At 43.4% G+C, this 16,261-nt stretch overlaps 1 long non-coding RNA gene across 2 annotated transcripts; it reads left to right on the plus strand.

Moving 5' to 3' along the window:
• Positions 1–3,823: 3,823 nt before the first annotated feature.
• On the plus strand, positions 3,824–16,007 carry LOC146181031 (uncharacterized). 2 transcript variants are annotated; one of them, XR_014700406.1, is made up of 5 exons: positions 3,824–3,912; positions 4,788–4,876; positions 5,587–5,641; positions 9,411–9,502; positions 15,900–16,007. It is a non-coding gene; the product is annotated as an uncharacterized LOC146181031 (long non-coding RNA). The 2 variants fall into 2 exon arrangements; XR_014700405.1 differs by lacking the exon at positions 3,824–3,912 and having other exon boundaries at positions 4,643–4,876.
• Positions 16,008–16,261: the final 254 nt, after the last annotated feature.

A 16,261-nucleotide genomic window follows, 5' to 3' on the forward strand; every position in this document is an offset into this window, starting at 1 on the left:
AGTAGAGTTAGGGCAAGGGTGATGCATTAGTTTTTCAGCTCACAGAATCCAAGCACAAGCTATTTAACAATCAGACGTGGAGGTAATGCATAAAAGACTAGTCCTGGACTCACACTGATATGGCCTGTTTTCCTCCTCCAAAGCGGCAGAAAAACATTGATGGAACTATTTGAGAGATGTAGGGTAATTGTGATGGTGGTGGCAGAAAAATATTTTCCTCATTATCTCATTTATTGTGCAGTTCCATTTTTTTTCAATGTTGTCTATCACCACACGACTGTGAGATTCACAGTAAACCATTAAAATCACTTCTCCAGTCACTAAGCAAGTGCAGATCACCTCACAAAAAGGGACCTCCTAGAAATCCTGTTTTTGCATCTCGACAAGGTCTCTCAACAGCTAAACAAAGATTATGCGGGGACCCCGTCTCCTCGTTTTGGTTTTCTGTCTAAGTGCCTGTTGCTGGAAGTTCCATTATTTGTGATTGCATATATGATGCAGCTTAAAACAAAGTCCCTCCCCCCCCTCCCCCCCCCTCCCCCCCTCCTACTCTCATAGGTTGCAGCCCACTGGGAGCAGAGAGCTTATTTAAGATGACACTTAGTCTATGAAGGTGCTGTACGGAATACCGTGCCAATTACTGTAAAAGGTCAGTAAACATGGCGTCAGTGTAATGTCCAGCCCCCAGGCAGTGAGAGATTCAAAGTAGCAACTTCCGAGATGTTTGGCGTACTTATAACCCCCCCCCCCCTCCCGCAACTTTTTTTTTTTTTTACGGGATCTCGACTGCGCACACACTTATGCAAATGAGACGCTCCTCAAAGACCGCGCTTTCCGACTCCAGAACAATTATTAGACTCGGCTCTATGTTTTCAAATAAAATGAATTAACACCATGATCTTCACTGGTTAGAGATTGAACAGCAAGCCCAGATTTGAGTAAAGTCTGTCCGCGCGTCTTTAGCCAACCGAGTTCGAACGTATCTATTTACCTCTCCGGCCGCCTTGTACTACTGCAGAGTTGTCGGTAGAATTGTCGTCGTCGTAGATCTCGCCAAACTGGGGGCGTTGAAGTCAGAAGTTCCACCGCTCGAAGAGGCATGAGAGGTCTCGGCAGCCATGTGCATTCTGAACCGCCGATTTTCCGTTTTTCTGTGCATGAGCACATATCTTGCTCAAGGTGGCGTTTGCACCTTAAATGCATAGCGCGCGTCGTTCCACTGGTTCCACAGTCCCCCTTTTGACACAGAACGCACATGACGAATCAGTCCAATAAAACGTAACCAGAAATCGTCCTGCCTTTACAGCTAGGCCTAGGCCTTCCCTTGGCAAAGTGGTGTGTGTTTGTCGATTAATTCTATGGGTCTATGGTTTGGTGTGGTGATTAAATAGATAACTGCCACATATCTGGCAAATAGTGTAGATCATGAACGTAAATGTACATACCACTGAAATTAAGTGGTACTATGCGCCACCTGCCTTTTGTATTTTGTGAAAACTACCTTGCAACAGTAGCCCTTAAGCCACAGAATCCTTGGCCTACATCGTTTTAATTCACTCGTTTTCATTCTCGGGATAAAAATTCAAACGCTGAAGAGCGTGAAAGACTGTCCGTTGAACATGCATGGGTACATGAGCGCAGCCGCGGTATCCAAGTTGAAACGGACGTTCAGGGCACAAGATTAATTCCCGGGTCGCTCGAAATTGAATTTGGCTTTCCTACAGTAACGCACTTGCACAATTGAACCGCTGAACAATTATGTTCTAATTGCCATAGTTTTTTTCTTCAAGGACCATATATAGTTATTTGATACTGCCCATGGTATCTGGTCTAATTGCATGGTCTAATTGTTTATAGAACTTAATTCCCAGTTGATATATCTGGCTGGCTTATAGAAATTTCTTGCAAAAAGGGTCTTGGGTTCGCGCTGCAAGCTTTCATGCTCTACGTGCTTCCAGCATTAACACACGCTCGACCCCATGACTAGAGCACTGCACCTGATTTTCCGGTCCGGGCCCGGCCCATGCCCATCATTTAAAGGCCGAGCCCAGCCCGGGCCCATAATTCCAAGCCCGGGACTGGCCCTGGCCCATGCACACATGAACCAGGCGCGTACCTGGCCCGCGTTTCCGCTAGGCCCGCCCCAGGCCCGACAAAGTCTGCATGCGCAGACGCCTTAAAAATATACTGCTTACCGCCAGTACATAAAAATAAGCCAAGATGAGACAAAAAAAAAAGAAAGAAACTTACAGTAATAATATTCTCAACAGAGAATTAATTGCAGTAGTATCTGTAGAAGCAAAGGTTTCATCAAGAGAGTTTTGGGAAGACATTTTACTCCTCTGTCTACAATACGCTTTCTTTTATTCGGCGTCAAATAAATCACTGGACCAAATTCAGCGGCAGGTTTCCTTCATTTCCGAAAGAAGCTGTATACACAGAAAGCTCCGGCCCGCGGCCCGTTCCCGTGCAGTGTTCTACCGACCCCCTGCCCCAATCCCGATTACGTATATAACACAAGCAAATATACGGGACGTCGTGTCAGACACGTATGGCGAGCTTAGGACGAATCACACATATGCTCTTTCACATATGTACTACAATCAGCTGAATACGGCAGCGACGATGTCTTGCGATGTGTTTGCTAACACGTTGAAATGGCCACAGAGCGTAGCGTGGCGGAACGTCCGTGGCCACGATGGCCACGATGCCGATCTTCTGTCTCTTACTCAAGTGATTAAGAGGGACTCACGTATACCACTTTCAGAACTAGATCATACCTCCTAAACCTCCTGCGTCCCTTTTGTTTTCCTGAATACATTCGAGGGGTGCACATACATCATGACTGATGTTTTGTGGTCATGTGCGCCAATCAGCTAGCAGTTCTAGTGAAATGATGCCGAGACAGCGAGAAAGCCGAATTGTTATCCTTTCGAACAATCGTCTTCATAACGCTGCGGACGAGTTCTTCGTTAACTTCCGGGCAAAAGGAGCAACATGCAGTGCGACTTGTCTGACGACGGCCACCGCTAATTGACAAAAAAAAGAAATAAAATAAGAATGGAGTTGATAATGAAATTGCTACGCCTTTGTATATGAAGCTGTACACATTATGGTGCGTTACAAAACCTAAGCAGACACAAAAGCAGATGCAGAAGGAGCTGTGTAAGAACATTGTGTGTGTCAATGTCAAGCGAGACAAAAATGTGTCGTGTAGGCCTATAAAATTTGAAAAATAAATATATAAAAAAGTTGCTTGTATTACGGCCTCCGAGATCACGAAACGCGCGCGTTTGGTGATCTCTGAGGCCATGCTTGTATACATGGTAAAAGCAACGTTTATAGATACTTTTTTCTATAAACGTTGGGTAAAAAGATGTCATAAGTGAAAAAAAAATAAATGAGGAAAAATATTGTTAAAATAGAATAACAAGGGCTAGATTTGGGGCTAAATGGTGTGAGTTACTACTAAAAGAAGAGACAGAAACATTATTTACTTCTTATAGGTGGCGGGTGCGACACACGTGCGATTAGGCCATTTTGGGATCCATTGGTGACATGTGACACCTTGTTCAAGTTCGCGCTGTTCCAATTTCCCGATGAGTCTTTTCCTGTAGAGTATGTGAATGTAATTCAGGGGCACGACGCAGTCGTCAAACGTAACTCAAAAACCTTGCCGACGTTCAGCGGCCCTTCACAGAAGGTCAATCGGATAAACGTTGCCTGGCCCGAGAGGCCCGAGGCTGTGACGGTATGCATGCATGTTTATCAAGAAGGAGGAATAGACTTCGCGTATCTCCTCCACCCGCGTCTGGCGCTTCGCCTCGGATGCTGGCTGGTGCGCGTTGTTCTTCGGTCAGGTTGATCGCGCCCAGCTGGGTCTCAGGGTCAGAGCTGTGCAGGGTCTCCCAGGTTCTTTGGTTATTTATATTTGCGGCCCTCCTTGGGGAGAAGGGGCATGCACGTAGTACTCAACATGTCGACAGTGCAGTAATTTTTTTTCCCCAACGTTGGTATTAAGGGAGAAAAAAATACGATGTCACGCCACAGAAAGACTTTTGGCACATATCGCAGTGTCCAGATTTTGCAGTGACGTAAACAAGTGGAGCCATGGTTAAAATACTTTGTGCTTGTTTCTGTACTCTGAAGGGACGGAAGAGGAAAGTTTTTCGTCGAGAACTGGTCCTAGATACCAAAAACCGGCGTTATTGGGTTTTTCAGATGCCGTAATTTTTTTTACCGGCGAATGTTTATCAATGTTTTTTGGTTAGAACCGGAAAGTACATTGCCTGCTTGTGCCGTCTGTTTTTTTTTAACGATATTTACTGCCTAAGGGCATCAGTAGGGTATGGGATGAAGAATGAAGAAATGATTAAATTAATGGAAAAAGGTTGGGTGATTTTATGAAGTCAAGGAGTGAGCAATGATGTCCCTCCGTCCAGGTGATATACGAGGCAGGATTGTTTGCTGGTAGGCTAGCTATCGCCAAGTGCCGGATTCGTGTCAATTTCAGTGCTGGGCAGTCCCACAGCAAGTGGTGAATGTCGGCTTCAACATTTTTGTTCTTGCATATCGGACACCGTGGGTGGGGATATAAGTGTCCCCGCCCAGGGTGTTCGATATGTCAAAGCAAATATGAACGTAGTCATTGCTTTTTCAGAGCAAGAGCTCAATTTTGAACTGTGCCATTTGTATGTTAAGGCAAGTGATGTCATTCACAAGCCATAATATAGAGTGAAGCAAAGACGGGTATGAGAATGTCTGCTAATAGGTTTTCTTCTTCCTAGCTGTGCGCAGCAATCTGGAAATATTACTGAATGCAATGCTTGAGGAAGAGGAGGGATATGGTGATGCCCATCGACTGAAGACCAGCAAGGTTTCTGTCTTCTGTACCTTCCATTCGTGTGCTATAGGCCATAATGAGAAAATGTTTTGTATTGCTTTTTAGATTTCTGTAAAAATGTATTGTTTTCCTTCTTTGACAACACCATAAAATGCTTACGTTTGCAATATAATCCCTGAGACAGAGTCAGAAATTAAATAGATCTGCAGGCCATTAAGATATGTTTTAAGATCATCATGTAGCAACTTCCTTATTCGAGTTACCAGTGTGCTGCAGAAGCCTGTTTGAGCCAGAAATCCTGTACAGTGTGGTCGTGAACCCCATGTGTATCGGCCAGCTCCACAGCATCTTGGAGCTGGTAGATTGTCAAATTATTCAGCAGAAAGCTTTTTATGTTATTCAGTAAGTCTGGCGCACCAATTTCAGCGAGTTTAACATGCAGTACATTGGCAAAAGAAATTATTTTTCTGAGCCTTAATGGGCAGCTTGGTGGCATCACCTGTTGCCTTAGTGTTGATGCTAAGCTTTCACTATTCTCTTAAGTACCACAGCTTGCTATTGAAAATAATGCTCAAATTGCATTCTTCATTATACCATTAGTCTCTTACATTCCTCCAGGCCTCTTATTGATGAATGACTGCTGCTTGTTAAAAGCTAGGAATCAGTTCTAAATTGTTTGTGTTTAAGCAGCTAAACCTCATTTTTGAAAAAAAAAGTTATGGCGTTTCTTTTTTGTATAATAGAAGCCAGGAAAACGAAAGGGGGAGACAGCATCTTAGGCTGGAATTAGATCAAAAGGTAAGCAACTACATGTTTTTGGCTATGTTGAAGTAGTTAGAAAGCTTATCTATGCATAACTCATATTGAATAAAAAATTGTCATTGGCAATTTAAATACACTTTTGCAATATTATGATCCTCCACATAAATAAGAGTTAAAATCAGTCAAAAATTTTTCATATTGTGTCGACTGGAGAAAGGAATGGCTTGTTTGCAATTTTAATGGCCTTGGAATGCAGCATCATATTATGCATGTAGTGATCACACAGCCTCAGCTCTCTGTGTCAATTTCTACAGGTCATGTTACAGCTAATGATTACTTTTGTAAATGGGGAAGGATTTTCACGGTACAATTGAGTGTCACAATCAAAGGCCTGTGATCAATCATTACATGGCACTCTCTGGCACATTAAATGATTGGCATGGTGCATGTGCAGAATTAGACATATGATGAATGTTTTTCAATGCCTGTCCCAGTCCTATCTGCCATCACTGCAAATTTGTGACTGCCTACAACCCAGTATTGATTTCAAAGCTCTGGCTTGACTTAGAAAGGGGTCCATTCACAGCTGGTTCATTTATTGCTATGTCTTGAAGCCGGTTAACCATTGGAGGGCCTGTCTAAGAGTCCACTGTCTTAGCTCAGCGAAACTAACAATAAACGAACACGCAGCGCAGTGCTAATACAGTGGAACCCCACTATAGTAAACTCGGATATAGTAAAATGAAACTGAAGTCCCAGTTCCTCTTCCCTAAGTGACATCTTTTGCCTAAATGGTAAAAACATTTTTGGTAACAATCAGTTGTCGTAAAGTGCACCTGGCCACGGGGATGTACTTCCCTTGAAATTACATCACTGCACACGTACTACTTAGAATCGAAGGGCAGATATAAAAAAAAACAAAAAACGCAAAACTGCTTTTTTAATGGCTTTACCATCAGGCTCACCAACACTAAGGAGCCAACTTTACATAAGCCTTAGAACCGTGAAGGAAAGAATGCAGTGCATAGGATAAAAAAGTAAAGTTGGCTATGAATATGGAAGGAAGGTGGTGCAGTTCACTCAGAAGTAAAAGAGCAGAAAAGCGTAGCAAGAAGTAGGGAAAGAAAGAAATTTCCGAGCTACAGGGCGAAACACAAGGGAGTGATGGCAAGAAATGTAGGCGCAGGATGTTCAGTTTTGCTGTGCTTGACTGTCACATACATTTCTCATCTATTGCCTTTTAAATGCCCTAAACAGTGGAACGCAATGCCGTATACATTCAAGGCTTTGGTTTTCACATGAAATCACTCAGTTGAACAATAATAGAGTAGAACGTTGAGCTAGTTGGTGTAACATCTTGGAAGGAGGCAGCAGAGCAGGGGAACAAAACCGAAGAAGCGTACACAGACACAAGGACAACGCTGCACTGACAACTATATTGATCCGAACCCGCGCATCTTTTCTCCCTTCACTTTACCTCCGCAGCTAACTTAATCCTTATCTTTAACATCCTGCCAACGAGCGTAATCTAATTCCTTTTTCAACAGTACCACTGAAGGCGTGGTAACACACTGGTCTTCCGAGCTCCTGATTGCACGTGCTTCGAAAATTTTCCTTGTTAACCTGTCCTTCTCAAAACCTTCACATTGTGAAGGTCAGCTGGACATTTTTGGTCTTTGCAAATACAAATAAAGCAGCCTCTGCAGTGCACTGCGAGTTTGGTGTCTGACTTCTCCGATATTGCTGCAGCGTACTCTCTAATTTTGTTATTAATGAATCTTCCTGTTTGTCCAATGTACTGCTTGATGTAGGATTTTTTTTTTTTGCGCAAACAAAGACAAAGACAAGAAAGGCGAGACGTTTGCGCTAAAAAAAAAAAAAAAACCCTACATCAAGATGAACTACCAACTCGCCCAGCAGGAAGTTTTAATCAATGTATTGCTTCCCACAATGTAAGGGAATCTGGTAGACAATCCCCTGGATACAATCGGAGTACCTTGTCCGGTGCGCAGTTTGGCATCTAGACTTAAACTCCTGGTTATTCACTCGAGCAAACTTGCCTTTGGCTCTGTTTTATGTCGCAGGACACAATCCGAATGCCATGTCTGTGTCCAATCTTCATCAAATTATGGGTCAATCCATGAGTATATGGTACCACTGACCACTTATTTCTTTGTTTAAAGAAATAATGTAAAGGGCATCCTCGGAAAGAGGAGCCGTCCAAGCTTACTTTGCGTGCGCCTTTACTGCTGATTCTGATCACATGTCGGTGGCAGCACTTTGCAAAGTGTGGAGGCCACGTGCTCCTGTGTTCTCTCTTATATTGCTTCTAGCTGTACTATGTCGCATACTTACATGCAAAAGTTATTGGCACGAGCGCAAGACTGCCTGTCTTGTTTGCTTGATAGAAAAAGTTATGCGTTCACATAACCTTTACTGTGTTGAAGAGCTGGAAAGGAGCAGACATTTTCTGCCAGCCAAATAGTCTGTCTCATCATCATTATCATCATCCTTTTCTATCCCTTAAAGGCCCCAAGTGGGGTATTACATTGGGGGGGGGGGGGGGGGGAGGATCGATAACATATGTATCAGCGGTCAGGAAATGAAAAACGAGAACAGGCACTACAATGCAGTAATACAACAGCAATACAAGAATACTATAAATTGTACCTGAGCACAATTCAAAAACTCCTAAAACAGACTATGGCAGTATAAGAGCAAAAACAAATGCAACATAGACCACAATCACATAAACTCGAAAGAATCGGCAGTCAGTATAGCCGTAAATTTAAATGTCGTGGTTGGAGGCTATTGATTCGGATAATTTATTCCATGCTGCAATTGGTCTAGGAAACAAGGACCTGTTGAAAGCATCAGTGTGACCCTGAAGACGCTGAACGCTCATTGAATTATAATGGTAACGAGAAGTGCGTAGTGGCAACTCTAAGAGCAAGTTTGGTTAATGAGGACAAAGTTGTGCAATTTTCCATCGGAATTTCCAGTGGGTGAAGGTCTAGGGAGGTTTTGATACCAGTTATGTAATCCAAATAATGTGCGCTAAAATGTTATGTGAGCACTGTTGCGATGCAGTGCTCGTCGTTCAGACTTAGCACTGTATGCGACTACTCTTTTAGAGTACAAACATTTTCGTTGAATTGGGAACCAGAAATCTTGCATCTAGAAAGAAAAGTGCAAATTTTCTTGGGCTCACTCATTCAGAATGCACCTTGAATATTTTAATCTGAGTGCTCGCTTTGTCTGTTTCATCTGAGGCAGTTGAGACCATTGCGCATTATTTAGAGCAAGTGAGTCCCTTTAACCGAGCAGCTGGCGGGTGTGTATGTAGGCACACCTTCTTCCTGTAGGTATTGCTTTATGTACACTGGAATATGGACACTGCCTCCTTGCATTCCAATCTTATAGTTGGTGCTGTGCAGTGGTAGCTCAATCGGTGTTGGTTGTACAATACATAGCTGCCTTTTGTGGTGCCACCTCAAGGACGATTTCTAAACTCTGCAAGTGATACCTTTCTGATTATGTCTGCAGACCTTGTGCAGGAGCAAATGAAAAAAAAAAAGAAACGGTTATTTTGTAAGGCCCAGACAAAGGCAAATAAGGTTTACTCAGTAGCATTGTTGGTTGCTGCACGACATAGTGCAAATGATTTCTAGCTGAGTAGCATCTTTGTGTTGCTCTGTGCTGTCGGTAGCTAAATAAGTTTGGGAAATTTAAACTTCACCCATCTGGAGCTCCGATGTGCAGTGTTGCTCATGCTTTCTTTCTGTAATGTTCTGTTGTTTTATAGAGTTGCCAGAACTTGTTGACGTCTTCAATACTTCTGGTATGGCTGGTGCAGCAGCAGGAAATACTGGAGGTACTGAGTGTTTTGGCTGTCCTGTAAGTGTTGATCAACTGTTGCAATGAAAATTAAGTTAACCTGTAGCCATTTATAAGAGGCACCTATTCTGCATTATTTTTTTATACCCGTTGCTAAGCATGATTCTCTCAGAAAGTACTGTGTGTCAAGCTGGGTAGTGTAAATGCCTCATTGGGGCACTGAAAATTGACCTGACAGAGCTGCACAGTCTAAGCAGTAAGAAATCTAATCTTCCCAGATACACCTTCAGTTTTACTACGAACAGAAGAGTTTAACATCAAGTCTAAACAATGTTTGTTGCGCTGTTGGGACCATGAAGGTGGCACATCTATTAGATCAAAGTAGGGAATTCGCTTGTAGGATGAAAGAGCACTGAACAAGTGTAGAGGGGGAGCCTCAGTAAGCAAGCCGAGCCAACATTTCGACTAGGGGACTTGTCTTCGTCTGGGCAGCACAATTACTGGTGGAGGTTTTAAATACGGTTTTGCTTCCGAAGAAGAAAAGCTAGGGAGGGGGGGGGGGGAGAAAGAAGCAGGGCGAGAAGTGAAAGAATGTTTCCTTGGGTATGAATTTCTATGAGCATGGAACCAGTGCTTTCATCATCACATGAAAAAAAGAAAAAGAAAAGCAGCAGCAGCAAGAAAATCTAATATGCGAAGTAGACGATTGTCAGCACCTAAAGCAGGTTCGATGCTGACACGTGTTTCTTGAAAGGGGACAGGTAGAACGAAAGGAAGATGGTTTACCCGGTATGAAGAAGTGCTGAACAAGGGTAAAAGGGGTACGCCTCAGTTCACAGGTCGAGCCGACGTTTCGACAAGTGGACTTGTTTTCGTCTGAGCAAAGTGATTATCACTGGCAAGGGTTTCAATATGCTTTTGCTTCCGAAGAAGGAAAGTTTAGGAGGGGAAAGTGGGTGAGAAGAAAGTAGGTGAAGGAGTGTGGAGGGGAGGATGGGTGAGAAGGAAGTAGGTCATGCAGTGAAAAAATAAATAAATCTTCAGTATGTATTTCTCAGCCTGGAACCAGGGATCTTGTGGTGGCCTGCAAAAGTGGCCTGCAGCATACCAGGAAAAACTACAATACCGGGTAGATGATTTGTCACCACTTAAGAGGGTTTGGTGCAGATACACCTCACAAAGGGACAGGCTTTGCAAAGGGTCCTGATAAGGAATCTATCTAAGGGGGCCAATTCTTAAAACTTCCTGCAAAGCTGGTGGTGGTGGTGGGGGGGGGGGGGGAGAAGGAGGTCAGTACAAAGTCACAGGATAATAACTGCACAGTGAACCACAAATGACATGCAAAAGAAAAAGTTTGAGGACAAACTCAAGCAACAAGTGATAAGGGGGAAATGTGTTTGGAGAACCATGTACAGCTTATGCTATTGCAGAAGGGAATAGAGTACATGCGTTGTGAATAAACTGTACAATTAACGCTATGTGGGATTGTTTCCCCGAATAGTTATGTTGCATAGGGAATATACTTAAGGGATTCTCTTAAGTGGTGACTAATCATCTACCCGGTATTGTAGTTTTTCCTGGTATGCTGCTTTTACTTCTTTTGCTGGCCACAGGATCCCTGGTTCCAGGCTGAGAAATACATACTGAAGATGTTTTTTTTTTGTTCGCTCCATGACCTACTTTCTTCTCATCTTCTCACCCATCCTCCCCTCCCCACTCCTTCACCTGCTTTATTTTCACCCACTTTCACCTCCACAGCTTTTCTTCTTTGGAAGCAAAAGCGTATTTAAACCCCTGCCACTGATGATCGCTTTGCCCAGACGAAGACAAGTCCACTTGTCGAAACGTTGGCTCGACCTGCAAACTGAGATGTACATCTTTTACATTTTAGGAAACGTAGCGCAAAGAAGACAAGGACAAATGCAAATGCACCAAATCACCCAATTCAACATTCTTGTACCCCTTTTACCCTTGTTCAGTGCTCCTTCATACATTGAAAGGGACAAGCATTCCAAAGGGACCTGATGAGCAATACAGCTAGCTGCATGGGAACAGCTATCAAGAGGTTTTGGAAAGGGGAGAGAAGGACAAAAGAAATTAAAATAACAACAAATCAGAGTTTACTATACCTGCCAAGCATGGAATTATCTGAAACGATTCAAGGGGGAACGAAAGTAAGAAGTAATGAGAAACGAACATGTTTGAAAAAACACTTGGAGCTTTTGCTATTACAGGAGGGGTGCGGGGATACAGAGTATGTACATATGCTATGAATAAAGTGTACTATTTACACTTTATGGGATTGTTGTCATGACTAGTTGTGGCAGAGAGGAAATATATTTAAGGAATACTAATGCTTCTTTCAAGATATTGTTGCAAGATAACGACAACGAAGTGTTTCCTTCACTTGCCTCTTGGAAAGGACAAGGAGATGACAACAAAGTGGACCTGGTTTTATGTTGCTGCTCGAGGCTATGCTCGTTGAGGCTGTTGTAAATATACTGTAAATACATAGTGTTTCCACGTAACAATATTTGCTCCTGTTGGTTCCAATCTTCTAAATTTATGGATTAGATATGCCACCCTATATTTTGTGTCCCTTGAAGATTTAAAGCCCTACATGGAGAATAAATAAATAAATTTCAATAACCTTACAGCCCATCTGATTGAAATGCTGGGAAGCTGCTTTTGGGAGGTTTTTGCCTGTGTCTGCCCGATGTTCATTTACCCTTCTGTTCATTGATTGCCCAGTCTCTTTCGGACAAGTTCGGAGCCATAATTGAAAACCTGCTTGAAAAGCCATGCCCTTTACTGACTGCAAATATCGCTCTGTAGGATGAGCAAATGAATGCGCTTCCTCGACTGCGATGGGCAAGGCACTGATGCGTGGGGTGCAGCACAGATGTCCGCACAGCTTCTCCGCACCTCCAGTTCCCCCAATTTACTGCATGTAACACACTGCTCCCCTGCAAGTTCATCGTCGTCTGGGGAAGCCATCGCGCAGGGCAAGAAACGAAACTTTCGCTTACCAGTGACGACTTGAAATGTGCCCATGCCACAAAAGTGTAATGCGATGATCAATTACAGTACTGGTACCGGCAGCTGATCAGAGTTATCAAAGCTTATGCTACGCCGCACGTTCAGACTATAAGGATGGTCGACTCTAGCAAAAAAAAAGAAAGGAAAAAAAAACAGATCTGCCGCTCCAAGCGGCCTGGAGTAGAAGTTGCAGTGAAGGCATGTCGTGAATGTGGCAGTTAGTCTTACCGCCATATTCACGACTGCGCCTTCACTCTAACTTCTACTCCAAGCGGCCCCCGAGGCCCGTTTTTCGTTTCAGAAAACAACCTCCACTCGAATAACTCCCACAGTGGTAGAGAGAACTCGAGTTTTCTCAAGAATCTCTAGTCCGCAGTGCCGCTGCCTTGGCGCCGCTCCTCGACGACTCCACTTGTAAACACTGAGGACATCACATCATTTGCTCGCTGTGTGGACTTTGTTCTACCGGTATACCAAACTTCACGAAAGTGGATATGACGAGGATGCACCAAACCTTTCTCTAAAGCATTGGCTGAAAGTGACAGCGACCCAGGCCATCAGGCACGTTATAGTTTTACAGGTGTGGCCGTAGCCTCTTGCTGCCCATGCCGAGCTTTTATAACTGTGATTAGCCGCCGGTACCAGTACTGTAATTGATTATCGCATTATGCGTCTGTGGTGTGGGTACATTTCAAGTCGTTGCCGATGAAGTGAACAACTTTTCGGAGCCTGCTGAGTGCAGAGTTGAGGCGCGCATTTCACGGTTAATGGTGAGCTTGCTTGCAGGTGGACTCGAGCTGTGGGGGAGGCGCACTCCTTCCATAGCTCGCCTTGTCTGATGAACGGCGGCACGCTTGTCGTGGGGGAACAGCATGTCGCATGCAGTAAGCTGGGGTGCACCGAAGGCGCGGTGGGGCTGTGCGGACATCTGTGCTGCACCCCACATATCAATGGCTTGCCTGTCACCTGAGGGTACGTAGTGCTTCTTCGGACGCGCGGCACTGTCGAGGGAGTGCATTGGTGTGCTTGTCCTACGCAAGGATATTCGCTGCCAGCGAAGGCATTCTTTTCAAGCACATTTTCAGTTAGGGCTCCGAATTCAGTGTGTATGCGCTGGAACGCACTGTGAAGCAGCATGTAGGTTCTCACCGTTTGCCCCCGAGCCCTCTGAAGGCCAAAGCCATGTTCATAGAAAGTGCCGGCTTTTACTTTTTTTTTCTTCAAATGTATTTTGATGTCTGTCAAAGCATGGCAATAAAAAGAAAGGCAAAGCAGCAAAGGGCCAGAACATCTCACACCAAACAAATAAACTGAAGTATTTACACCATTTCTCAAAGCATATGTCATGTACTGAGTAAACTCTATGTCACCAGCAGCGACTGTTGCCAGGCGCAAAAGCATTTTTGGTCGTTTTTCACAGCCACCCTTTTCAACTAGCCCGCAAAACAAGTTCCACTATGCTCTTAACATCGAACTTGCTTGCGAAGGTTGTTGAAGACTCAACATGAAAAACTAAGCGTGCTACTTTAGCACACAGTTTTCGGGCCAAAAGTACGCCTTAATTTCATCCCCATACGCCATTTGCGCTGCTTCGAGTGGAGAGAGAACTTGTCAGAGGAAATGCCGAGTTGGATTCATGAATCCTAATTGGCCCTGAAGTGGAGGAGTGGCTGTGTTCTCCACTCCAAGCACTGGTGGTAGAGCGTCGAGTCGAGGCACGTTTACAATATGGGCGCTAGTTTGCATTCATGTGAGAAAACCATCGAGAACTTACAGTACAAGAATCAAACTGAACTTGGTGGTCTATATTGCTGAGACTTTCAGTTTGCACATCCCATTCCTATTATACCTGCAATGCAGTTGCAGGCTTTCAGGCACCGTTAAAACATTCACAGCGCCAATTGGTTTCGTATTGAGTGGGAGCACCCATTTCATGGCAGTTGTATCAACACATGAAGCTCATGATAATTTTTGATGGCAATGTTTGTACCTCCAGCCGTCAGTCAGGATTTTAATTGAGATGTCCCAAGTTTGGTCGAAAGGTTTTCTGTGGGTAAAATTAATGGTAGAGCACCTGTTGGGAGCAGCTTGGCTCCACAGAAAATTTCAACTGTACTGATATTTTAAGGTATGCAATTGTATGTTACCAAAGCTTTACTTGTTTCGTTTGCTGTTTCTTCCAAATTCGCTTGTATTATAGTCACAAATGCATGCATTCAAGATTAAGCGGAAAGGGAAGGGTTCGAAAACTTGGGTTGTGTATTTTCTACACCGCTGAAAGACAAACTGTTCATGCAGTGAAGTTTGTAATATAACAGTGTTTTTTTTATATAAATGCTGCTGTGTTACAACAAAATTTCGTTGTAAATTAGGATGAATTAGGGCGGACGTTAAGAAGCGGCAGATGTTTTCTTTTTGTTGTTTTTTTGCCAGAGTCGACCGTCCTTGTCGTCTGAACGTGCGGAGTAGCATAAGCTATGGTGGATGCGAATGTTAAGAAGCGGCACATTTATCTTTTTTTTTTGCTAGAGTTGTCCATTCTTGCATTTATAAATCAACGAAAGCATGCGGTCAGCTGTGATCATGACACCGGCTTTTAGAAGGGCGGTACTGGTATATCTAACCTGGCCAGATTCAGGCTGCATTTGAGAATTTTATTAACTTATTTTGCGTTAATAGGGGCTGCCATATTTGTTACAGCTTACAGTATTTATTATTTTGTTACAGTATTTGATTGTTTTAAATGTTAAAAAGAGGGCTTTAATTTGTGTCTTGTTTCCTTCCTCTTCAGTTCATGCGATGTCAAAATTTCCCCACCTACCTTACTCTATGGTCCAGAGTTTTTTGCGACACAAATTCAACAATGCAGCGAGTGCATTGAAGAAAGCAAGTAAAGAATCATAAACAGGAAGGGTCAGGGTTCGGGCTACTGGGTAATCTACATGAGGTTCCATAGCGCACATTAAAGAAGGGACAGAACACGAGTGCTCGTGTTCGGTCCTTTCTTTGATGCACGCTATGGAACCTCATGCATAAACGGGAAGTATGTTTCATTTCTCATTCTCTGATAAAAAAGAAAAAAATATGCTTCCAAGATTCTAACCCGCACTCCTTTGTTCTTAAAAATGGAACTATTATATTCATGTCAGGATCAGATAAAAAAACAGAATGCCCCATTGTGGTTTCCATTACAGGTTGGTGGCTTTGCCATAGTCTACATTTCAAATACGGCGTTTCAGACATTGCGGTTTCCAACTCCAGCTCAGCTTTTTTACTTTTGTTTTGTCATCATTCATAACCATGTTAAGAAGGAACGAACCACCTGGTTTCTAAAGCTAGTTCTTGTAGCAGTATATGATTGTTAGTTGGAATGTTAAAAAGCCTACTTTAATTTGTGTCTTGTTTTCTTCCTTTTCAGTCCACGTTGCGTCCAAAGTTTGGAACCTATCCAGATCTGCGGTCCGGACTTTCTACTTGCTTTCGTTTAGCACGAGATCAGTGTTTTGTTACTCTATATATTGGTGTATTGTAGCCCTGTTTCTTGAAAATTAAACTCTGTAAATAGATATTGAGTGGCAGAGGCATATTTCTTTTCCATGGACTGTATTGTGATTTAATGTGTGATATGATATGGCCGAAATTGTTTGCTGCGAGTACTATGAAAGACCCCATAGTGGAGGGCTTTGGAAATTTCGACCACCTGGGGTTCTTTAATGTGCACTGACATTGCACAGCACTCAGGCGCCTTGCTTTCCACCTCCATCGAAAAGTTGCTGCTGC

Source organism: Amblyomma maculatum, chromosome 8 (assembly GCF_055883805.1).
Source record: "Amblyomma maculatum isolate TAMU_Amacu chromosome 8, ASM5588380v1, whole genome shotgun sequence".
NCBI lineage: Eukaryota > Metazoa > Arthropoda > Arachnida > Ixodida > Ixodidae > Amblyomma > Amblyomma maculatum.